The sequence below is a fragment of the Macrobrachium nipponense genome, chromosome 7 (genome assembly GCF_015104395.2).
Source record: "Macrobrachium nipponense isolate FS-2020 chromosome 7, ASM1510439v2, whole genome shotgun sequence".
Taxonomy (NCBI): Eukaryota; Metazoa; Arthropoda; class Malacostraca; order Decapoda; family Palaemonidae; genus Macrobrachium; species Macrobrachium nipponense.
Window position 1 is genome coordinate 28225041 of NC_061109.1, and position 26779 is coordinate 28251819.

The 26779-nt window shown below is 36.5% G+C and overlaps 1 protein-coding gene across 13 annotated transcripts in view; it reads left to right on the forward strand.

The window, feature by feature from the left end:
• Positions 1 to 11976, forward strand: part of LOC135217790 (potassium voltage-gated channel protein Shaker-like) — a 693892-nt gene extending 681916 nt beyond the window's left edge. For 11 of the 13 annotated variants that reach the window (XR_010315196.1, XM_064253828.1, XM_064253827.1 and 8 more), the window contains one exon: positions 4884 to 11976. The gene's annotated coding sequence lies outside the window, so the exon portion shown is untranslated. Of the gene's footprint in view, positions 1 to 2157; positions 2326 to 4883 lie in introns of all 13 variants that reach the window. The other 2 variants (XR_010315194.1, XR_010315195.1) reach the window with 1 other exon arrangement.
• Positions 11977 to 26779: the final 14803 nt, after the last annotated feature.

Below are 26779 nucleotides of genomic sequence, written 5' to 3' on the forward strand. Positions count from 1 at the left end.
AGTCAGCATATTTTCTTTCACTCATGTCTCATTTTATCATATATTATTAGAAATAATTATTATCGACCACTGTCCATATTATTATTTGTTCCTTAGAGATTAAAGATGTGCTTACCATTCACTAGAGTAAGAGTAAGGTGTTAAATCATGTAAATATTTAGTTCAGTCCGCGGCATTCTTAAACAAGCATTTGCCAAAACACTTTCAGTTTCCCGGAAGCATCCTCGCAGTTGTCCTTACATTAAGTGACTTGCAAAATATTCTAGCCTAAATTATGAGTTACTAAATTTATACTATGAAAATATCTTAATCATAATCGACATTTTGTTGGCCTTCAAGACGTAATTGTGCTCTCTCCTTTCTTTATTTTGTAGTCTGCTTTTGCACCCCGGTTCTCCCCCAGTGTTTTATGTCCAAAATTTCATTAATTTGCTTTGGAAAATATAAAGTGCAGTACACACTATGCAGAAAATTAAACCCTCTTTCGAGCGCTACAAAATCGGATGAGTTCGAATTGGGGCTGAGAACTCTTACTTCGAAAACTGGCGTTTGCCACCAAAATTACTGTTATTTGAGGATAATATATATATATATATGATGGTATGTCTGTAACAACGAGTTGTACAACAGAGTTCCATCTAATAAAAGGAGCCCATAAAAACACCAAAATATAGAGAAAAAGTAATATTTTCAGAGACTGTCTGTCTCCCTCTTCAGGTAGATGAATGAGAAAAGTTCACAGAAAAGGTGGTATTTATACCAAGAGGTCCATCCACAAACAAGCCATTTTAAGTCACCCCCGCTGATAATCTTCCTCTAATCTTCTTAAGGGTTGGTTGAATGAAGACGTTGTCGATCGTGTCCGAAATCAGACTGTGACCAATCTTACATCGGATTTACAGGTAAATCCCTTCCCCAGAGATTAATACAACACAAACGGTCAGTTAGGTATGGACAACAGAACTCGGCTATTTTCAACCATATAAATGAACATAACCATAGAATAAACTGGAATTTGTCACGTGTAATTTATAGCAGCAACGCCGGTACAAGAGTCAAATGATGGAATCGGCCTTAATAAAAGAGAGGCAGGTAATGAACATCTCAAAAGGAGGATGGATTTCGGACACGATCGACAACGTCTTCATTCAACCACCCTTAAGAAGATTAGAGGAAGATTATCAGCGGGGGTGACTTAAAATGGCTTGTTTGTGGATGGACCTCTTGGTATAAATACCACCTTTTTCTGTGAAACTTTTTCTCAATTCATCTTACCTAAGAGGGAGACAGCAGTCTCTGAAATTTATAGTACTTTTTCTTCTCTTTTGGTTGGTTTTTTGGGCTCCTTTTTATAGGGTCCTTTTATTATATACTATATATAATTAATCTGATATTATATTATAGTATAATTGTTATCTATGATATATATAATATATATATTATATATATAACATTATAATATAAATAATATGAATGGTATGTATTTGTATGTATGTATCTATCTATATATATCTATATATTATATATATAGTATTATCTAATATATATATATAGATATATATATATGTATGTATTAAACTATATATATATTAATGATAGATCTAAATATATTGTTTATAATATATATATATTATATATATATCTAAAATATATGTCTAATATATATATATATATATATATATATTAATATATATACTATAATATATTGATATGCCTCCCCCTTTTAATCAAAGTGAGTGCTGAACATGGACACAATTGGAAATATCATATGTGGTCAAGTCTAGGTTCTCCAACAGACTGTCTCCGTCAAGGCAACAAAGCACTGAATAGTTTTATCTGAGATTGTCATCAGCATAACTGATCACGTTTTAAAGAGAATAGACCCTTGTTCGCTCCATAACAAAATGCGTCGTAATAAGTCATTGTAACCATAAAGTGGCTGGATTTCAAATTAAAAGTTTCACGGTGTAAAGGTTGGCGTGCGCCATGTTTCCAGTTACTGGAAGTTTCATGCTCCACTTCCATGCAAACAAAGCGGGATCGTAGCAGTGCTTTGCAGATGCATTTAGCGGAATTCAAGTATTGAATAAGGGAAGAGTGACCGGCACCACAAGCTTCTGCTGAAGTCATCCAAAACATTACTTTTTATTCCCTTAGGGTTGGAGAAAGTTACGTGGGTTTCGATACCTCGGCAAAATGAACACGAACAGATCTTTGGATTTTTCTCTTAACTGTCGATGGCCGAATTTACTGTAGTAATGAATATTGACGGCGAAAGTCCGGACAATTGATGCCAACTATAAAGACGGGTTATACGGGAAATAGGTAAGTATTAAGATCATTTTGTGCAAAAAGAAGCTAACTAGTCAATTGAGGATCCACGAGTTGGGGTGAGGTCTGGCTGTTGAATAACGGTCTTGCAATTAGAGTGCTATAGCGAACTAGTCAGCTGAAAATTTCATTGCTTTGAAAGCTTGAAGGATCTACGAGGCATTGTGTTGTTATCTTTTTCCATTTTTTCAGAGTTACTGCTATTGACGAGAATCTGAAAAACAAGCGAATTGAATAGAGTATTAATCAATTTTGTCTTTGATACGTCGATTTCTTTGTCACCTAATTTGCGCTCCAAATTTCTACTCCTTACGATATCTGCTGACCTTGTTAGTGCATTTATCGCTTCTAAGTTGGTCTTGTATCGTTTATCAGCATTCTTTTCATCAAAGGTTGTGGTTACTTTGTCAGGGCTCACAAAGGTATTTCGCTGGTGTAAATTTGTTCAAGTTACAGTGTAGTGTGAATGATATTGGCTTTCTTTGAACTAATAATTATAATAAGAAATTTTTCCTTACATGCACGCATGTATTCAATCAAATGGGAATAATTTATGTGAACGTGGTTTCATTACATTCTAACGGCACCAGAGTTGTCCAGAAAATTTCTTGATAATTTATATATTTCTATTTCGTGTAGTTTCATTTTTATCAAAAGCCAGTGCTTGGAGATAGGAAGATAACCACAGTACTGAAATAACGTTGTTAATGTATTACTGACTGTTTTTCTTCTGTTTACCGCTAGTCACCTCATCTGAGGAAAATTTAGAACACAGCATTATTTGTCGATCATTCTAAACTAGCGGAATTCCGTTGCAATCAATCCACGTTAAAAACGCGTCATTAAGCTAAAATAAATACCAACTATGCTAATAATTATTTCGCGAACAATAATAAAGTGAATAATTTTGAAAATCTGCCAGCTGCCCCTGTTATGAAGATCGAGACTAGCCAACACATACCTCCTCTCACTTTGAAAGGGTAATCTTCATAAATAGTCACATCTCCTTAGATTAACTACGCCATCTACTATCACAGATTTCCTAGTTTTATCTTTTTCATTCCTCTCAGTATTTTGACTATTCTGTCATTATTCTCTACATGAAAAATACATACTGTTCTCTCTCCCATTGTGTGCTGGGAAATCTTAACATTCTGCATTTTCTAATGTTTACAACAAGTTTCTATTCACCTGCCTGATTACCTTGAAACAGAAAGTTTTCAAGAGTTATAACTAAGGAGTTAGGGGATGTATACTTTGTCTAAATTTTAATCATGTAACAAAAGCCATTATTGAAGATTTTCCATTTTCTACACTTCCCGCCACCAGTCCAAGGTGTTTCCTCCCTATTGGACAATCCACTTATCTGTTTTTCAGAGAGTCAGCATACTGGCTTTGGTGATGTGCCGTGTAGTAGTCCTGTAACATACCAGGTTACTTTGATTCCATTGCTGGGAACATTTTAGAGCAGTTTTTCTGGCAGTGTCTTGGAGATGGATGATAAAGGAAGAAGTTGAAATAATAGTAGATTGTTCAGAACCCCATACTTATAGACTGTTTTCTTTGGTAAATGTGAATTGGTTCATGAGTTTATGCTGTTGATAGTGCTGAGATTTTTCTTTCTGATAATTGTTTTTATTAATGATATTTAAATATAAAAAACATAACAGTTTGTATAAATATTTAGTCACATACGTATAGACCAATTTTATATAGGTTTAAAATTGAATGTTTCCACAGCGGTGCTTTACTTTTGACTGTCGGTTTGTTTATCGAGCCGTGCCAGTCACTAAAGGAATAAAATGTCTTTGAGCTTTCAAATGTTCTCTGTTGTTATGCTGGGGACCAGTGGCAGATATATTTTTTAAAAAATTAAACCGGGTGTTTTTTTTAGCAATGAAAAATCGACGTTTTGAGGACCACTGCCAAGAGCAACAAACTATTGTGTAATAGGACAAGATGTTGGGTAAGGAAGAGGATTGCTAGCATTTCTCCAGAAGATATGTGAGGTAGCGAAAGATTATACTAGTCTGTGGGTACTAGGATTGGATTCAAGTGGGAAAAATTACAGGTTGAAATCCACTAGAATGATCGAGTTTTTTTTTTCGATTGCACTGTGGTCTTTAGAGGATCGTTGGGATCAAACAAGACTTATTTAATTTTAGAACTTCATGGTAGTTTCTAGAAAACTACAGTAAAGCATAGAATACTGTAGTATAATGTTCCAGCTCTACAACTTTAAATATTCAAGATGCTTTTGTATTTATGTAAAACAGCAAATTATTCTGTGTAGACTCCATCTTCTGCAATATCACGCAGTCTGCTCCTAAACTTTTAGAATGACATTTGTTTTGATGTGATGTATTCCTGCTGATGAAACGGTGTGTATTAAAAAAATATTGAAAATGGATACCATTCAGCAATCGTTCCAATATCTTTTGATTCATATAATAGGAAAAAAAATTTATTCTGACATTATCTTTTTATGATTCTTTAATATGATCTGTTTTTCTTATGGATGCTCCTTTTACAAGGCTTTTTCCGTTTTGCAGGTGGCAGGAAGGAGTTGAGTAGTGCCAACACTTAAAAAAGCACCCAGCAACCATACAATCGGCCAAGCTGCTGTGCCATCCTCATCGTACGGGGAGCCTCGTAACGAAGAAATGCAGCTTTGAGAAGCACTAGGGGTCAGAGTGGGTCAGGAGGTAAAATAAAAATAAAAATACTAAAAAAAAGGCCAGCAAGAGAGTATTATAAAATGGCGGGAAGAGACGCACACACATTCGTGAAGTTAAAGAAGCTTGTCAGATCGCCTTTGTACAACTTTGAGAGAAGCTGTTGTTATCTGTTATCTCTTATATTAGTTCAAGAAAATTGCCTTATAATTTACTCTAGATCAAATATGCCAGTGAGACTGAGTTCAGAACGACAATCAAGAACTTTAAGACAATGTTCAGGTCAAATTAGAACCTCAAACATTCATTTTATTCATTTCAACTTTTTACAAATGCTTTGAAAATGTTTATGAAGTCCAAATGTATAATTTTCCTGTTAATCTTAGTTTATTTCACAATGTAAAGAAAATGATTCAATGCAACTGTGATCCCAGTGGAAACTCAGTATAACAAGGCCTATGCTCCTGACTTAGCAAGACCTCGTCAATAGTGCAAAACGAGAAATCAAAACAGCGTAAGAGAGAAAGGCTGCAAGATGGACTTAGAAATGTTCAATATATTGTACATGTGATATCCTTAACCTAAATAGTGGAAGAATGAGTATTTCTAGAAAATATTTCAAATATAACCAGAGTTGTTTTTATATGCTGTAATACAATTGATTGGCTTTCAAATTTGTGTGGTAATAGTGAATGTTGCTGAGAAGTGTGTATGAGATACGATAGACCATTTTAAGCCTTGAGTTTTTGGTTTTGGTGTTGTATTTTCTACGAAAAGAACTCCACTAAGGAAAAACTTGAGAGCTCAAAATGGTTTATCACTTCACATAGTTTCCAAGAAGTGATTAAAGTTTAATTAGCTACGTAAACACGTTCTCATGAAGGGTTTGCAAATGTTTGATCATCATCCTATGATCCCCCATCGTGCCAGAGAAACCTTGTTACATTCTGTTTTAGTCCTCCTTTCTCCTTTCCTATCTAAAACGCCTAGTTTTCCCTTCCCCTCCCACCTAGGCAACCTTCTTACCATTTTCCCTGCCGTCAGAGAGAATCTAAGGTATATAATACTCCCTGGCATGGTTTCCTTCCATCTAAAACTTTTATCCCTATGCTTTCTACGAAAAGGAGTATCTGAAAGCAGTTCTTTATTATTTCATTCAAAGAAAGAATCCATATCTTCTTCATAGCTCTGGTTCTTGGGTAATCTCCCAGTTTCACGGGATATCACAAAAGCTAGAAAATTCTCTGTTCATACTCAGGAATATGTGCTTTACTGGAGTGCCCTGAAACTGATACATTACCCAAAGTTCAGATACTATTTTAGGAGCATTACAAGGTAGTGGATCCCATATCTTACTCCCCCCAGCTGCCCAGAGGCATCATTAAAAATTTTTCCAAGGCCTTTTGAATCCTGTTTTTATGCCTTTTTGCGCCTTCTACAAATTCTACGCTCTTCTCTGCTGCAGTAGTTCTATGCCCTTCGAAGTATTATAACCAACTCTCTGGAACTGCTCTTCCCCGCCTTACTTTTGTCGGATGCCAAAATGTCACAGGGACGTTTATGGTTGCAGTATTTTTATGGGCAGATGGGGGTAGTTATGGGTGGTAGGACTGAAAACCTTTTGGTAAACTTTTTCTTCTTAATGACCCTTCCTAATGTCATTCCATCTCCTACATAAATTAAAACTTTCCCAGGTTGAACAGCAATAAAGCATAACAGTTTATTACAACCATTCCTAGGGTTTGTTTTTTGTTCACTTTGCATAATAATGTTTCAAATATTATCTCTATAACGCATTTCATAATATATTGTTGTTCAACTGTTCCCCAACATTACATTCTCCTATGTTACAAAGTTGAGTGTGGGTATGATGTTAAGAAGACCGTTACTGTGGAGATATGATGTGCAAAGTCACAGTGCTGACAGCGAGTGATATTAAGGCCAAGGGGTTCCCCAGGGGCTTGGCCCCCTCTCATAACCACCACTACCACCTGCTTCCACAACCCACCACCAGCAAATCCAAGCCCCAATGCGCAATCACATAGCAAAGGTAATAGAAACTGGGAAGAGAGAAGAGAAGGAAAGCAAGAAACATGTTATAAACGAGTGTGTGTGCGCACTAAAAGACAGGGAGGAAATAAATTTTCAAAAGCAAAATGAGCAACGAATGACGCAGCTGCCGTGATCAGACTGTTTCGTTACGACAAGCAAGTGGTGATGTTTGTGCCTGAAGCAAATTCTGCTGAAGCTTTACCAAGAATGTACATATTCGTTATTCTAGTGATTCATTAGTTAATACTAAGAACAATGGCCTGAATGAAGGAGGGAGGAAAGACGCTATAGAAAAATAAGCAGCTGATGTGTTAAATACTTTGGAAGTTTAAGTGAAAGTGGTGGCAGTCGTGAGTGTGTGCTCGTAAACCTTAACTGTGAGATAAAGTGTGTGCTAGGTTGACCATATGTTCCTCAATATGTTGAAGAGGAATTTTTTTCAAACCGTCTTATTCAAACCTGAACTTCATAACTACAATATAAGATATACACCAGCACTGTTCTAAGTGTTGGATAATCTTCGGGTTGTTTCTTTTTGCCATGTTTATTGGATGGTTTAAGATAACAATTCGGTGAGGTTGGTACCCCTGTGCGTGAAAATGGCGCAGAGTAAAACAAAGGTTCTCAGACGTCACAATCCTCTAGCATCTTCAGGAAGCAGAATTCCACAAAGTGCCACAAGGTGGTGCTTTCTTAAGCTCAACTTGAAGATGTCTGATTCATGATGCATGGCGTATAATTACCTAGAAGAAAGTATGTGAGATGGTCAGGCTGGAAAACAGAACAAGGTGAATTTGAAATATTCTTAACATTATTCATCAAATTAAAAATAAATTCGTTTACTATCAATGTTTAATACCAGTCAAATTTGAAACGTACATGAAGAGTGAGGTTTCTAAAACAAGAATAAAATAAATGAAACCTGTTGAGCAATAAACAGAGGGGACAGAAATGAAAGAAAAGTGGGCAACAAAACAGGAGTGGAGTAACAAACAGAAAATAAAATAGATATTGTCCACAAGGAGCAGCAGCAGACCTAAGCAGGATCAGGTGTGAAGAAGTTTCCGTCACTGGCACATTATCCTCTCCATGAGAGCCTCATCCCCTCTCCGCTGAAGGAGGTGCCGCCCCGCCCTATCACTCAGGAAGGATGGTCCTAATTACTGTAAAAGCATAACTATCTGGAATTTCAATTAGTCTTGGTCATCCAGTCCCTGGAAAGGAGACTACTTGAAATCAATGAAATTGGTGAATTACCATAAGGCCCGATTTGTGATGTAAGAACTCCTTAAGATGATTTTGCTTTCATAGTTACAGTTCAGTTAAAGAAAAAAAGCATGGCCGCAGTTTTTTTTAGATGTCTTAGACATGACAATATATATATATATATATATATATATATATATATATATATATATATATATATATATATATATATATATATATATATATATATGTAATTTACATAATATTTATACATATAATGAATGTAAGAAAGATTTTGAACTCTTCTGCATCTGCAAATGACAAAAAAAAAATATTGGGTAGACTAGTAATAGCTCACGAAAACCTGTAAGAAAAGGTTTGGTACTGTTCTTGCTTCAATAGGCCTAACATAGCAAATTAGAAATAATGATCCTTCCTAAGCAAAAGAACAGAATCTTATGGTGTTCTTACATTTGCAAAGCTAATCATGTCCATCCTCTGTGCAGTCAGTTGCACATTGAGAGCGTGGATGGCATACGAAGGATGTCACTGGAACGGACCTCGACACGAGTCATTGAAACTACGTATTTGAAGCTGCAGATATAATTCTGAGGAGAGTACAGTATACTAATAAGGATGATGATGGTAATCATAATTTACATGATAAAGTAACATCAATAGTACTAAGAAGAAAGTGATCCGATTAAATAGAAAATAGAAATAAATGTGAATCAAAACTGCTTGTCTGAGATTGCCAGAGAGTGAGAGTGGAAGAGAGAGAGTTCAAAAGAGAATAAGAGAGAGAGCGAGAGAGAGAGAGAGATTCGGAAGTACACATTGTTAACTGCCCATTCACTCACCCTGCATAGACATTTCAGGAGGTATCAGCTACCGAGGAGTAAAAGAAATAAAGACACGTTTTGTGTTCATATCACAACCTTCACCCCTTGCCTTTGCATCGTTTATGCCCAAATATTTCCTAAGTGATGATGTTGGATTGTCTCTAAACATATCGTTCATTCAAAAGAGGAAGCCTTGTCCTTTGTGTGGGTCACTCTCACTTCTTACATTATGAAGTTTGTGTCATCTTTCAGTGTCCAGTTTATGTTCTTAATTGTACTGCTTTATTTTTTTGAGTCATCACATTTAGTCAGACATCTACAATGTATATAATAAAGGTGTAAGTAAATATGTGGATGACTGTATCCGGTGCTAGAATTCCATTGCAGTCAAGGAAGAGGAAGTTACAACATAGATTAAATGCAAAAAAAAATGTTATAATAGATCACTTGCAGTTACCATAGTGAGGAAAAATACAGTCTAGGTTACCCATGTAGTCTGTTAGACCAGGTCAGGCAGTCATATCAAATTTGACTAAAATTATAACTGGTAAAAAAGGAGTGTCATGAAGGATTTTTTTTTCTTAAACCGGGTTAGTAACCAGAGAAATCGGGTTCCTTGAGGTGTTGTGTACTTGCTGTTGAAAGTGAGTGAAACTTCAATTGGGCAAGAAGGTAATAAAATTGATTATCCATTGTAGATCATTTTTTAAAATTATAACTGACTACCTCCCCCTGTATTGTACACGTAAGACAGTAGAAACTAATAATAGTAATCTTTATTTGCCGAGCTCATAACTAGTGTGCAGGTGAAAGAAAATACATGGGTAAAAGTAAATGCATAGTTGAAAAGAGAAAGTATAATCTTTATTATAGAAAGATTCTCTAATCCTCCTCCACTCAGCTTCAGCCAAAAAGAAATTGTAGTAATGTGGATACTGATTAAAGGAACTTTAAAGCCCAAAAATTGATAAAAGAAGGCAGATCAAGACTGATAATGAACACATTGGAGAAGGACGGTAAGGACTTAGGCCAGTCAGAATGTATGGCAAAAATGTCTCCCCCAACTAGTACGTAGGTGATGGTCTACACGCCTATGAGTAATGAGTCTAGTTTAGAGAGATAGAATACAAAGTGAGTAATTACCTAAATTGATCAGCATTATGATAATTTCATAGAACGAAGAAATTTGTGACCGTTCGCCTCTCCAAGATCTGATAAAAGTGCATTGCTTCACTATAAATGAAGAAATGCTATCATGTTTTTATATGTTTCTTTCTAAAAGCCTGTATATATTCTGTACATAATTGACTGATTGTTTGTTTTACATTAAGCCTGTTTATTGTTGACGGTTTGAGAATCTTAGATAATTATTTTCTCTTGTTGCTGCATGAGAACTTTGAACAACTCTTAACCCATCAGGTTTTGTAAGTGTGACCTCCTCCTTGCGTTGCTCGTGAGGGGCTGACTAGGAGAAGGTCCCACCCGGCAGAACTTTGAGTGGGCTGCCCGTCCCAAGGTGTCCGAATGCAGTCTCAAGTTTCCTAAGCAACTCTCTTCTTCTTCTTGTGGACTAGGATATAGGAACCATTAAGAGGGGGCGGGCATCCCAACCATATGCTTCATACTTTATCTAGGAAAACCTCTAGAGCATTATTTGCTTGCTAGATTACAAAAGATATTGGAATAAATGACCATTAAACATTTCAGAACGGCCGTAGTTCCTCAAAATGCTGTAACCTCTTCAGCTATTTACGACTCTGCTTAATATAGAGAGACAATGTAGTTGATCCAAGACTGGGATAGTCCACTGTGATGTGATCAGCCATTTTGACCTTTGAAATATGATATCAGTTTTGAATATCAAGAATCAGCTTCATCAAACTTCCTTCTTATGCGAATGCGAGGTCAAAATAACTGATCAGATCTCAAATCTTGTTGGTAGATTCTTCTGTTGCATCATAATACATCAAGCCAGTTTTTGGATACTATGTCCTGATATGTGATGATGGAATTGGTTGTTACAAGGATTAAATGAGAACATATTTTTACAAGGATTCGTTTACTCTGTTTAAACTGTCAATGTAAATTTTCTTCAGAATTTAATCTTTTATAATAGCAATTCCATCTCGAAATGCAGCAGTAATTCTTCTCTTAAGTCTTTTCTCTTCATTGTCTCTTTACATAATAAGGTGCCATGTACTCCCAAGTTATCTTACTGGCTCCCTCTTTCTCCCTCTTTATTATATTGTATCTATGTTACTTTGCTTCAAACAGTTGTTTTCTTTGTCCACTCAAGGAAAGAAAATATTGTTAGCAAACTGCAGCTACCAATGACATTGCCAACTCTTTCCATTCTTTTCAGAATTATTAGTAGTGGTATAGGGTTTCAAATTATTGAGACTTTCTCTATTTAACTTTATAATGACTGCCTGTTATTGTATATAATACAAATAAAAGTTGTTGGTTAAATAATGTAACAACAATTCATCATCGTCATCCATTCCAAATCAAAATGAAGGCAGATGAGCTGTAATTATGAGAATACTAGTCCACCTAATTATTCCAGGTATTATTGATTAGGCTCTCCCTTTCCATATTAATCCCTCCTTATCCTTAAAGTACCCGAGGCTCAGGAAAAGACAATGAGAACCCACCATGTTAGACTCAGAGAGAAAGTGAGAGAGGAAGAGAGAATGGTTGGAGTTTCACATACTGCAGTTAGAAAAAAATAGTCAATGGTAAACTCATCCCATCCAAAAACTGGTGAAAGGGGTTTACGTTGTCTCCTGCTGAACTTCAGAACAATATCCGCTTCAATCAGAGACGTCAATGGGTTTCCGAGTCGTAAGGGTTGTCAAAGGGAAAGGGAGGAAGCAACTGGAGGCCAGCAACGATTTCCAGGCCTCCGCGGAATCCTGCCTTTTCCTCCCAAGTCATTGTGAACCAACCATTGCATGTCTGTGTTATTATTCTAGAGAACCTCACCTGTTATTGTTAAAAGGTTTTTCTGTTTAGCAGATATTCTATGTTTGGTGATTTAGATTTTTGTACAAATAGCAAATCTGGAATGGTGTCTTCAAATCTCATTATAATCAGACTTCAGAAGATCATGTATGTCATAAAATCTTCATTAGAGCAAATTGGCTTCAGTAAACATACTGAATTATTATTATCTTATAATAATATTTAATATTATATATAGATATATATATATATATATATATATATATATATATACTATATATGTATGTATGTATGAATGTATAATTTAAAGTATATTTTTCTTCTGTTTACTTGGTTTTTTGGGGCACATTACTGGACCATTGTGCTTCAATAATCTCTTGATTTGTATCCACTTAAGCATTTAGGTCAGTATGGTGGTTTGCTTCTGGCAGCACTTTGTTAAGGCAGATATTTCCAATTTTCCAATTCACAGAAAATTACCAGTCATTAAGAAAGCGTTTCCTATAATCCTGACCTTTATGCTTGATAAAGAAAAGGCGTCAGTGGCATATTCAGGCTCTGAGGTTTCTATTTTTGGTTAGCTTTAATATGTGCTTGTATCATTTATTACATATGACCAGAGCATTTATCATCAAATAATTCAAAAACTAAAATCATCAGGGAGGGGATACTGCTTGTATAACAAGCAAAATCATTAAACTTAAATATTATTGCTCAGTTCAAATCCAAAGTAAAAAGTAAATTATAATTACACGTGCCAGGATTTGCCACTTGAAAAATAAACTGAACTTTAGAGGAGAAATATACTGTGGATATAACTTAAGCACATCCCATATTCAGCCATTACCCGTGCCTTCTATCCAAAGCTTCCACGGAGCGATTTGGGCCTGAGCTCTGAAACAGCACTTGAGTGGTAGTGAAAGACAAGCAACCAATCACAGTCCTTCCTTCACATTGTAATAACTAATCAGCTTACAGATCTAGACCGCTCAAGTTCTTTACTGTCCTCAAGAAGTGTTTGAGAGTTTAGGCCAAAGCCATGTTCAACATGTCCAAACAATGATGGTTCCTCTTAGCAGTATTTCCCTGCAGTTAACTCACTGAAATTTATTCAGTCACTTTTCATGGTGTTTTTCAAAGCTTCAGCTACAATCCTTTTCACCGCAAAACATAAAAGTCAATCAATTTAATAGTCACTGTCGTACGAGGAGCCACAAGAAGTTTTAGACCCATTGAACTTGGCTCTTGACTTTAGTCAACGTTCCACTAACCCTGTGAGATGGGAGAGCAGACCTGCATCTATAGGTGATGAGGTATGCGACTTCAAGCCTTAGAGGTTTTCAATTCGCTTTCAAATCTGGTCACTTCAGTCAACACCCAAAGGCGACCGAATGAAAAAAAAAAAATAAAGAGATGAACGAAAAAAAAGACATTTCGACAGATTTCCGATGGAAAACCTCGTTGGCTTTGACATCGTCATTCTTATCACAATCATTTGTTTTGCTAGATTAAAATATGGCTGTTCAGTCTCTGTTTACGGTCTTTGCCTTCAAATTATATAAAAAAAAAGATTTTCAGGTGACGTTCTCTGTATTGAAAAAAGTACTAGGTATTTAACATTTCTTCCTTGCTATTAAGGTCCATTGTTGTATAAGATTATGAAAAGATTTGGACCTTGGTAGCTGCAGGATGGACTGGATTCACTGAATCCCATCAATATTTTGATCTTGTATCAAAGTGTGTGCTTTTTCATGCCAATAAATTAAGAAACCAGTTAAATATTGACCATTGTTATTCATCATTAAATCCAAAATAATTTTCAATTTTGGCTTAACTTAATACTGCTTCTTTTTACATACTTTCATAGCATTGCAGCAAAAACAGTCTGCATTACTACAGCATGAATTTGTATTATGTCAGAGAAATATAACATATTTCTAAAACAAAGGCCTCATCAATACTAACTTACCTTCAGAAGGTGAAAAGGTGCATCTCAATTCTAATGAAAGTTAATTCTGCAAATAGAGTAATTTTCGAAAGCCAAATCGAGGACTACCAAGCTACTGTACTGCATTTTATAAAGGAGATAAGCCTGCAAACATCTACAAAATATTACATTTGAGTTGACAAAAATCAAAGAAAATACGCTAAGTATACAAATGAAACCAATGAGAAAACTATATACGGACAGATAAGAGAAATTATATGTACTAGTATACATAGTTAAGAGGTACACCAGCACGCACACATGGGGTGTAACGTTAGCTGATTTTGAGTCTTACCAATAACCCAGTACTCGAGTTATGAATCCTGAATCAAGAACCTTCTGATGTTGTTTGCTCCAAAAGCTCCACACTTTCCTTTCATCTGATTCTTCAAAAATTTGGCTCGTTTGTGCAACTCACTGTTAAACAATGCCTTTTAAAATGTATATAACCTTCGCAAACTCCGTGGGTGAAATATTTATCAAACTGCTAATGGCTTAAGATTATCATTAATATTCAAATTTTTTAGGTGCATACATCACTAACTAAATGAATTATGTTAAGTACACTTCATATTTGCTAAAAATGTTGAGTCTTTAAACTATTCTCATAAGATGCTGCACTAACAATTTTTCAGGAATAATTTTAAGTTTAAATTTTCATATAATCTGCAAATTTGCACATTAAAACTTTCTGGAAAGTACTTTATGTATTTTACCAAATAAGAATAAGTTAACTTTATTTATTTTTGTCGCTTCTTTCAAGTTTCATTGGTCTCTCATCCATGTCTGGCCTCTACAAACCATTATTTCTTACTTGTGTCCGAGAAATATTAACTCGTCCCACTGCTTTCCTACCCATTTAGTTTCATTTCATCTCAATTTCTTTAAGCATACGTATGCAATTTTTCTTGGTCTATGTTATTGCATACCTCAAAGTATTGTACAAATAGTGTACTCACTTGTGACACAAGGACATTTGGCAACCATTACACACTCTAGAGGTCTTAGCTGCTACATGATTAAGTAAAATATACTATAATTATACAAAAGTGTTACCCAAAAGTGTTACTCATTAGAAAACCATATAAAGCCAATATTTACAGTTTAGGAACAAGAAAATTATGCTGCAATACAGAATATTTACTCTAATTAGTAAGAAATATACTCTGTAGGCAACATTATGCAAGGTACCGAGTACATTTCACGCAAGACTGCCATTGAGACAAAATGCATGCTCGCGGTACTACGAAATGCCGAATTTGGAACACTAAATTTGTTTGCAATCAAAGGGAGTACAGTCATTGTATGAAATCAAAGAAATTTAGTATATTTCAATTTGCAAGGTACGAGAAGGCCCAGTTCGATTCTCGGGCATTCCATTGAGGGGTCAGAGATGTGTATTTCTGGTGAGAGAAGTTCACTCTCGACGGGGTTCGGAAGTCACGTAAAGCCGTTGGTCCTGTTGCTGAATAACAACTGGTTCCATGCAACCTTAAAACACCATACAAACAAGCAAACGAGAAGGCCCAATCTCGATGACTACCCCGGGACAATGGGTGAAAATATTATCCCTGGTTTTTGTTGCCCTACGCTGGCAAAAGAATAGCGAAAAATAAATTAGTTTTAACGAAAGTCGCTTTGACTTATAGGACCCGGGGAGACTTGCCAAAATACAACAAATTCAGGTTTTAATATGTATTGAAAACAAAAGAGTAACAACATTAATTTACTAATTAGTTACTGTGACTAAAAACAGTTTTTTGAATTTCCTCTTGCAATTTTCATACTGTGAAGAAATTAACTGTAATCATTATGATGGATTTTACTCTAAAATATAATTATTATTATTTATATGTGTACCCATTTATTTTAAATACACTGACCAGACCAGCAAGCATCCACAGATTATCTACCTATATAAAAGAAGAAAAGGTGAGCTGTAGAGAAAACATATAAGACTAGTACTAATTCATGAAGAGCAAGTAAAAATAATTACAATCCAATCCATAAAATACTTCACAAGTGTATGGCATTTTCTAAAACCTCTCTAACTGCCTTGAGGACTTTTACCTTAATTAGTCCATATTAATTTGAAAGGCTCAGTTGCTCACAATGACAGTACCGTGATAGAAAAGCGCAGAGGATGGATGGTCCCGCAGGGAAAAATCATAAAGTGAAACGAAACACAAACTGAGGCTGTTGCCAAAATACGAACATCTTAATACTGCTATCAGCACATCAGAAAGAGCTTCTGACAAAAGTAGCGTGAAAAATTTGAACCTTGGCCATTAAAATCACTTCGGTGATGATAAGAGCGTCTTTATAAACCATATCAGCCTTTAATAGGTAGCACGAGATACATTTTCTTGTAAGCAATCAAGTACGGAGTAAGAGGTAACACAAACTACCATCAAATTTTATTCATCAAGGACTAAATTAAGGCATAAACAAATGTCAATATTCCCAAGCAATTTTACATATTTTACCACAACTGACCAAGAAGTTTATACGAGTATGTAGCAGTGTATAACAAAGAATGAATTTTACACTTTTATTTCTTTCAAGACTAGCTACTGTAATGTGGACAATGAGATTTACAAGACACTGGGTATACTGGAAACTGAAATGAAGCCATGGTGAAAAGTACCTGAGAAGTAATAACTATTGACTTTTAATAAAGATTTTCTCTATTCATTTTTCTTACCTAACCCGAAACGTGTATACAAATTAATATGCTAGCTCTTTAAAGAATCTTATATAATGCACGCCATTAATGGAAACAAGAATCCTTCATATTGTCTAAGTACTGAGTTTTTGGTGCTTTATCTTTTTTCTTGTTTATTTTCCTTTGCTATTTCGGAATGAAATGCAAAGTCGCAATACACTGCAAGTTTTTTTGCAGTAGGAAAAAGCCAATCATTACGAATTGAACCAGAATAGGAATGGCATAAATTTTTTGGCCCAAAACAGGCAGAATGGGATATTTTGAGATGGTCCTCCAATTTGGATTTCATTGTGGGTATTATAGAACAAAAGTTGCAATGCATGCCCACTTGAATGAGAAATAGGAGCACAGTAGTGTAGTCTTTCTTAGCGAGAACAAAAAGGCAATCAATCGTCACTACTATCAAAATGGCAAGGGCATAAATAAAACTTTCGATAACCTTTTGGCTTAAAATATGGTCAAAGGTTTCTTTGGGAGGGTTACTAGCCCGGAATCTTAAATCTAAAGTGCAATACTCTAAAATGTGCAAATAGCAATAAAACTTCGCTCAATGCAATTTTTGCAGTTTGACCAAGGCTATCCCATTGGGAAGTTTTTATTTGTAAATATGCAAAATCGTTATAAATACCCATCTTTAAACTGAATAAAAAAAACTTTTTTGCAATATATCGTATTTTCCTCACCTTATGATAAAAAATTAAGGTCTGTCTATCAACCGGGGACTTTTTATCTGAAAATTTGTTCTCAAACCCGGCATACTACATTTGTTTTGGACTGGTAATCTACTATCGGAATATGCGATTTTAAGCATAAAGCCAGGCACTGGGACCCATAGGTAATCTAGTATCAGAACGCGTAACTGACATTCATTCCAATTTCTTAGACATTTGGACGTGTTTTGGCAGAGTAAGTACAACGGGTCCTTTTTGGTTATGATATGAATGCTGAATATTACTTGTTTTTAAAAATTGATTTTATCTTCAAACTGACGATACGGATGTTGGATATGAACTCGGCATTCCAGTACAAAGAAAAAAAATTGCAAACCAATACACCAGAACTGTTATATATATATATATATATATATATATATATATATATATATATATATATATATATATATATATATATATATATTAAATCTTAAAATTGGGTAAAGTTAAATGTTTTCTCATGATTATCAAGATTACAACTACAAAATGGCGATAAATTGTAAAACAAGATTATTGCAATTATTTCAAAATTTACAAAATACTGAAAGTGGTTTTTTGTTTTCAACCTGTTTATATAATATAGTCTTGGCTACAAATCGTAAATAACAATGCATTGCAAACTGATCGCAATGTTGAATTACTGATTCAATTCGGATTTTGACAAGCCACCAAATTTTGAGTTAGTCAATTTTTCGTTGGAAATATTTAAAATAGTTTTTGTCCTCAACTGAATGTAGTGCAATGTTTTGTATTACTATCCGTGAATATAATTGTAAAACTGCAATAAGGGTAGAATAATGTCTTCAAAGTGGATATAATTAAGTGTTTTGAAATGAAAATAACTAATAGCTGCCACAGAACAATGTTGCAATCTATATGGAATGCAACATAACGCCATTAACCCAATGGAATGGAAAGCTTTCTAGAATCAAAGCAGAATTTTCCTTACAACTGTGGATAATGCAGTGTTTTAGTCACTATACACGAATATAACTGCAAAATTGCATTGCTTTAAAATTTCTTTGTAATACATCAATGTTCCAACCGAAGAAAATTTGCCAAAGCATCATTAATTCAAGATAATTTGCATTTTTCCTATACAAACAAGCCTAAAGTCTTTCATTTAGGCTACTTTAGGTAAAAGCCGTCAAGCCTTGGAACCTTGGTAAATAACCAGCTGTAGGTGAGGTGGGTAGTGGGGGGAGGGGCCAGACCAATGGGAGGTACTCTCTAAAAGCAACAAAGGTAACCCACAAACTGGTTCCAATATGCTTGTAGAGTCAGAATTGCTTCATGCTTTTCAAGAATGAAGATATGTAAGTAGAAAACACTCAAGTTCATGACCCTGAAACACATTAGCTCCTGTCATCTAGCCACCATGTAAGAATGGCCTTCACTTCTTGGCTGGGGGGCAGAATGCACGTGACAAGTGCTGCTGCAGACACCAAAAAACAAGTGCAAATGGATGTATCCATGAAGCAAGAGGCTTTTCTATGAACAACGGGTAACAGAGAGCGATCTCACAAAACTTACCTTGAACAAGAACTGCGTTGGCACCTCACTAAACTAGTAGATCCAACGATCTTCAGGAAGGACTATCACTGCTACTGTGTTGAACAGCAAGACCCTTACTTCATCTGCTGCTTAGATTGAGGATCCAACTTCTCATAGTTCAAGTTCCCCAGACAATAAAAGAAGTCAATCCTGACTGTAGTAATTGTACCTCTAGGATACTAGGATACAACAACTACCTGTTAAGAATACCATAACAAAAGGATCAAAACCATATCGGCCAAGCAGACACCAGAGTGAACACTTTCATGACCATCTTTGGACTAATGAATGTTCTGAAGCATAGTGCCTTAATCAGATATCTGTTCAATTGCACAGGAAGCCATAGGTATCATAAACATGAATTTACCCACTTGGATAGAGCCAATATGGAATATAAAGTTTCCATCCTAACCAGAGTTTGAAAAGAAAACTTGTTCCAGGGCAAGATGATGATAAGTCTTCAGCCCCCAGCTGGATTTCAACCAAGAAAAGACTGCAGAAGTCTGGAGGCTAGTTGTCTGAGACTTTCTGTAAATTTATCTCTGTTATTGTTTTTACCTCAGTAGAAAGTACGAGATATTTGAATGGTCCCTGTAGAATAAGCGAGAAATGGGAACAGTCTGTGAAAAAGGGATGGCTTTGGTCAGTAAACATACCAAAGGACATAATATCCATGGTCTACCCACTGCCATTAGCACATTGCCCAAAAGTGTGAAAATATAATCCTTAAACTTGCAGCAGCAGGAGAGGACTACCAATTCAGCATTTTTCTCCCTCTCCCCAGTGCCTTTCTTCCAGGTTGATGCTTGGGAGGAAAAAGAAATGGGCAAAGAAGATTCATGGCCCTTTCTCGAGCAATAAGAAAGCTGAAGGCTTAGCTGTAATCCCCTTGGTAGATCCCAAAGGAACTTTGAAAGAAACTGCATGGTGAATAATGGAATCCTAAGTATTAGCAGTCTCCGTCTCCAGCTTTGCCTTAACCTTGATCTTTGAAACGAATGAGAAGATATCCAGGACCAATCCTTTCCAAAGCAGGATACCAGTATGAACACCATCATATCTCTTCAAAACAAGGTTAACCCACAGGTTAGCAGACTAGGAGGGTCAACTTCTTCCGAACGCTAACAACTTCCCCCTGTGTCCTCTGAGCAGGAGGAGGCTAAGTCTACCTTTGTTCTGAGCCAACAGGTCCAACCACGATGATGTTTGTGATGAACTCATGATGACCAACTATGGAGATACCTTCTGCATAGTCATTCCACCAACTTTGTTTGCCCGTCTGCTGAACAATGTGTCCATCCACCTGTGTGGCAAGTCTGGTTGTAGTATTTCCAATGATATATCATATGAGGTGGGATAGTACCTTGGCCAAATGAAAGCAAATTCTTTGATCTAGAGATTAGGGAGTTCACTTCCTCCAGTATACTGGAACCAAGCTAAAGCAATGCTAAAGCCTCTGTGGTAAAATCTAGATGCCATCATGATGATGCTGAGTTATGAAGAATAATCTTGGTTGCTTCCAACATTGTCATTCTTCCTAATGGGTTTGCAATGGCTCTCCAACTTGGCCTGCATAGGTTCTATGAGCAAGGGTCCCCCAGGACAGCAGAATCTAGGACGAATCAATAAGAACCCTCCCTCCTCAAATCATGGCATTCCAACCCTGCACATTCTCTGAAGATTATGAATATTACCAAGAACGAATGCCTGCGCATGCTCTTTAGATTATGAAGATTGCCAAGAGCAAGCTGTGAACAGTCATGATTTGAAGACACTGATGGTCTCCACACTTTTTTTCTTTTTTCTTACCTTCAATACATTGAGGCTTCAAGCCTCAAAACCAGCCAGGCTGGTCCCTTTACCCGATCAAAGTGAGATGGAGCTTACCCTGCTGGTCTTATGAAGAGCAATGCCCAGCAGTTGACCCTGAGTTGACCCTCGCCAAAGCACAGTCATATACAGTACAGACCCCGTCTGAGCATGTTCCAACATGGGCCTAGGTTGAACAGTTTCCAAAAAGACCCTAGCCATGTGTGCTCTGACAGAAACACAGGCTAAGCAAGCTCAACACAGACCCAGGCCAAGCACACTCTGACATGGACCCAAGATGAGCATGCTCCATCATGGATCTGGGCCAGTACCAGGCATAGGATTATAGCCTTGCAAAGAACTAGAACAGCTGACAGCATGTGGTAAAAGCAGACACTTCCCTTCATGCTTTGGGAAAGCACTAGCATAGGAAGTCAAGGCAGGTCCTCCTTTACCTAGAAGGCACTACTAGTGATCAGAACAACTCATGTCATGCACCAGGGACTAACAGAAGCAGACTCTTGCGGTGGTGATCAGTCACTGGCTAGCCCATGAGCAGATTCACATGCAACCCATAATCACCTACAAGCATGAATGGGCACCAGGAGAAAACATTTTTGCCTTCTTGCAATACTGCGGTCCATCCACTCTTCCACTAATCAAAATTAGGATGATTTAGACTTGGAAGAAGATGACTTGGAGGAAAAGGAAGTCAAAGCATTGTGGTGCTCTTAAGACTACAAGCTGTTGTAAAGTCAATGCAGACTTCCCTCAAGGGACAGGAGCTATGGCTACCAGACCAGCAAGAACAACAGAAACAGTAGCAGTGGTATCAGTGGACATGGTATCAACAGGAGAGGGAACTGCTGAGGCAGTTTGGCACACTGAAACCACTGAAGGCATAGAATTTTTTATCAAAGGAGGCAAACAGGGAGGGGTCCATTGGGATGGCCAAGGAAGACCGCAACGGCCTTAACAGCTCCTTCATCTCCAGAGGATACCTCCATGTTGTAGTTTAGTTGCAGGGGGAATGATGAAGGTTATGATTACAGTGGTCACTCCAACCAAAGATCTAGATACTGCAAGTCTAAGCAGATTTCCACCTGGTCCGCTCAAACCCTTCTTGCACTGAGTGAAGGAAGAACAGGTGAACACCATCCCTACAGGAGAAGTATGGGTAAAACTATTTGAAGTGCACGGGTGAAGCTCAGTGTAATAAAGCTCTGAAGACACTAATGGGATACTCCTTGATTTTTGCCTCATCCCATACTTGTTCCATTGGATAGGTGACTACAAAGACAACACAGTACGAAAACAGCATACAATATGATCTCTGCAGTGAGTACTGCAAGAATGGGGGTCCATGGTAACAGAGGCAATAGACCTTACACATGCACACACATTTATGCCATGGAAATCTTAGAAGTAAAAACCAAGATTGAAAGCAAGTAAGCCTAAGTCATCCAACATCACAATCAAGAAATAAATAAATATGCTTCAACAACAGCCATGAAGAGGAAAGCAAGATGTTTGTTTTGCAATTTTGCCAAAGAACTAAACGGCACTGTTAGATGAGCGAGTGGATGGGTCCCCAATCCTCCCACTCACCTAGAATATAACCTGGGGAGTTTTTTGAGATTAAAGTGAACTTTCCCTTAAAATCAGGTAAAATTCAGTACGTATTTTGGATTATCAATCACAATGTTTGAAAATTACAAGATACCACAATCTAACTTATTCAACTGGGTATAATATAAAAATAGTATCTCAAGTCCTAATTATGAATAGGAATTCAAAATGTCCTAAATTGCAATTTAGTTGCAATTTGCATAAGTACGTAGCAATCATGTTGTATTACTTACAATATCCAGCCTATAGTCTTCAAAAGACTATTGGTGTCGTAGTAGACTTCTACTCGACAGTAGCTATAACATTGTAGGCTGGGTTACTAGTCATGAATAAGGTTTCAAATTGCAATATATTAACATATGGTAATAAAAGTTCAATATTGCAATGTATTTCAAATTCTCCAAAATATCAAAGCTATAGCATATATAGTTTTTGTTTGGATCAAAGTGAGCTTTTCCCCAAAAAGGGGAATAACAAAATAAGCAGGAACATTAATCACAAATACGACTTGAAGCTGCATCATTTTATAACTTAACAATAAGGGTCATGTTGCAATCTATGACAGACCATGAAATGTTTCCTGGGATCCAAGTAAACTTCCTTAATACTGTCTATAATGCAATATTTTCGGTTGCTAATCCCAAACAGGATTACAATATTGCTATACATTGTAAGTGGCTTGCAATACCACAATTTTCCAATCAATACAAGATTTGCCCACAAACAGCACATACTCTTGCTGAGCTACTGCTCCACAAATAGATAAGAAGGTTGAATGGATAGAGGCTAGTCACTCTACCATTCAACCCTAGCCTTAGGTTATCAAAGTAACCTAGGCTAGATGCTTTTCTATCTGAAAAGACCTGGGTGCTTACTGTATTTGACAGCATACAAGATGGAACAGAAAATTAGATGCAAACCTGTTATGCAAGTACGAATATTTTGAAGAAAAAACCATTTCTAGTAATAAAGTATATTTTATATTCTGAAAAGCATAGAGTTTTATTTTGTTACTTAACACTGGCAGTGAATCAGAAACCTTTCAGTTGCCCTATTCCCATGTTCTTTGCCACATGCTATAAAGTTACCTTGAGTTTAATGTTGCAGCTATGCCATCATTCCTTCTGTTACACAGGTTTAAACTCAAAGAGGAAATTCAATGGTAAAAATGTTCCGGGAACAAGTCAACAACTTCCCACAGGTTAGCTGTTCTCTCTCTACATCGCTCCACTTCATGTGCTTTGACAGCTGCAGGAATCACCACCGAGATGTAGCACCATTGCTTACCATCTTTTGTTTCTCATTGTAGTACTAATAAATCATTTTACTGGTAATAAGATGACAACGATTTACAAAAAATAAACTTATGAAATGGAATAGTTTTAGACCTGGTAGAGGAATATCTGAGATCTTCACTGTGAAAATTACTTTTGAAAAAATGTTGTGAATGGAATGAAGATAAATATATACGGTAGTATTGTTTTTCTAGACCTAGAGAAAGCCTTTGATCATGTACCCAAGCACAAAATATGACATGCAATGAATGATCAAGACTATGAGATCCCAGAGAAACTTCAAGAGAGCAATATTCAACATGTACCATAATACTAAATTCTGAAAGAAAAAACCAGCTGAAAGTAATGACTGGTTTAGTGTCAAATCAGGTGTCAGGCAGGGCAGTGACCTCTCACCCTTATCAATTAGACTGTATCCAGATAATTGAGAAGAAACCCAAATGAAGAGAAAGTGATTTATCTAATGTGGGCAGATGATGATTTTAAAATGATAGCAGGAACAAGGAAAGATCTTCAAAATGAACTAGACGAATGAAACAACACCCTAACAATGGAATTTCATTCAGCACAGAAACCAAAAATCATGCTGTTGTTAAGAATACCTAAATATTAAATATCTAGGCATTATGTCCTGTGATGAAAATAGGTCACACTTTGAAATATATCACAGAATCAATAAATCTATACACTTCATCCACTGATAAAAGACAGGAATATACCAAGTAAATATATAAATACGTACTTAATTCAAGATTTATTTTTTAAAATACTTCGCTATTGTAAAGCTTTCACTTCCGAGCCAGCGGTATCGACAGATTAAAAAAACCACTCGGTTTTCTATAAATATCAGTCTTCTATCCATCTTCTTCCCTCACCCACAGGAGGTAGGGAGATCAGTTTATATAGTGGAGAGGTAAGCACCTGAAAAATAAATTGTAAATTAATTATTCTTATTTTTCATATGAACCTTACCTCTCCTTTATATAGCTGATTCCCCCATTTTGAAAAAGGAGGTGGGCAAAGTAGAAATCAGCCAACCCTTTAAAGGCTCCTTAGTAACAAAATATTTTTTACAAAAATGTCATTTTTATGATAAAATAAAGTTTTATATATACTTACCAAGTAATTGCAGAGATACGCTTCCTACCACGGCAGCCTAAAAATTGAAAATTCACAGTACTGCTTGTATTGTTTGTGTAGGTGACACACCCTGCCCACTTTCAGAGACTGGCAGAAGAAACAACTTAGCAGAGAGCTTCAATTATATCAGCAACCCAGAGTGTTTATGGCGCGCCATAATGGCGTTGATGGCGCACCATGAGGTTGCTTATGGCGCCAGTAAGTGATTATAAGCGCCATTATGGTGCCATAACTCGCCGAGTTTCAGTTAATGGTGGTTTTCACTTATCGGCGCACCCCTGGGAACGGAACCACCTCCCCCCCCCGATAAAACTGGGGACCCACCTGTAGTGCCTGCCCCAAACACCTCAAAAATATAGTGCTGTTGGATCAGAACTCTGCATTATGTATAAAAAATGAACCCTAAAAACTTTTAAAAATTTTTAGTCAAGAGCAAAAAACATGCTTGAAACTTTTCCTAAACCTTCCTTGGAGTCTCCTGAACATTGATTGAGCAATGCCAGCAACGTCAAGGTTGGCTTAATGTCCGCCATCAGATTCCAAACGGGGATTCAAATTCACGTTTATTCTGAGTAAGGAACATAGGTCTGAAACTTTCATCAAACCTTCCTTAGGACCCATGAACTCAGGATGGCCAATGCCACCAAATTTATCTCTAGCTTTCCACTTGCCAGCAAGCTTCAAAGGCGGCATGGAAAACAATTATGTTATAGCAATGTATAAATATGAATGAAGTAGAAATTATTACCTTTTAACACGGTTTTTGGAATATATCATTGCTAAACGGAAAAATAAATGGTGCATATTGATATAAATCCAGATGTAACCAAAATCGTTCTCTATGAGTGTTGTTTGTCGTCTAGTAGCAGGATCAGGAAGTAAACTATCAGATGATGCTGTAAAGACTGACGTCGTGTAGTGGATGCCTAAGCTATGGATGTTGTTTTCACTGTAACTGAAAACAGTAACATGACTCAAGCAGAAAGGCATTGAGGGAACCCCCCCCCCCCCCCACCTTCTCTCTGTCTCGCTCTCTCTCTGTGCTGGAATGTTTCTGTCACTGCTATTTGTCCTAGCTTAATTCTCGTTATTTATTTTTCATTTATTCTACCTAAAGTTGCCCCCCCCTCTCTCTCTCTCCGCTGGAATATTTCTGTCACTTTTTCTCTTTGTCCTAGCTCAAGTTTTGTTATTTATTTTTCATTTGTTCCACCAAAAGTACTCTCTCTCTCTCTCTCTATCTCTGATGGAATGTTTCTGTCACTGCTATTTGTCCTAGCTTAATTCTCGTTATTTATTTTTTTTTTCTTCAATCTACCTAAAAAGTTTGCCTTTTGGCCTTCCTTTCTCTCTCTCTGTTTGTCTCTCTCTCTCTCTCTCTCTCTCTCTCTCTCTCTCTCTCTCTCTCTCTCTCCCCGCTGGAATCTTCCTGTCACTTTATTACTTGTTCTACCTCAATACTCGTTTTTTATTTTTTATTTGCTCTACCATAAGTAGTCTCTCTCTCGTTAATATATTTGAAACATCTTTTTTGTCGTTGAAATATCAAGAAATCAAGAAGGAAATCTCTGCCTTGTAACCTCTTGGTAACATGCTTGGTATTTACGGCAGTAGTAGAGCGATAGATGTACTTTTCTTGGATTTCGAAAAGACTTTTGACAAAGTTCAACGCAAGAAACTAATGACAAAACTCCAACGTAACTCACAAACCATGATTACCTAGGTGGTTAGATTAGATCCAAAATCGTAAAGAAATATTTATTTAATTATGAAAGGATATGCAAGTCTAACCATTACATAAATTAAGAGTAGTTTAACTAATTGAATTCAAGATTTCTCAATGAAACTAAACACATG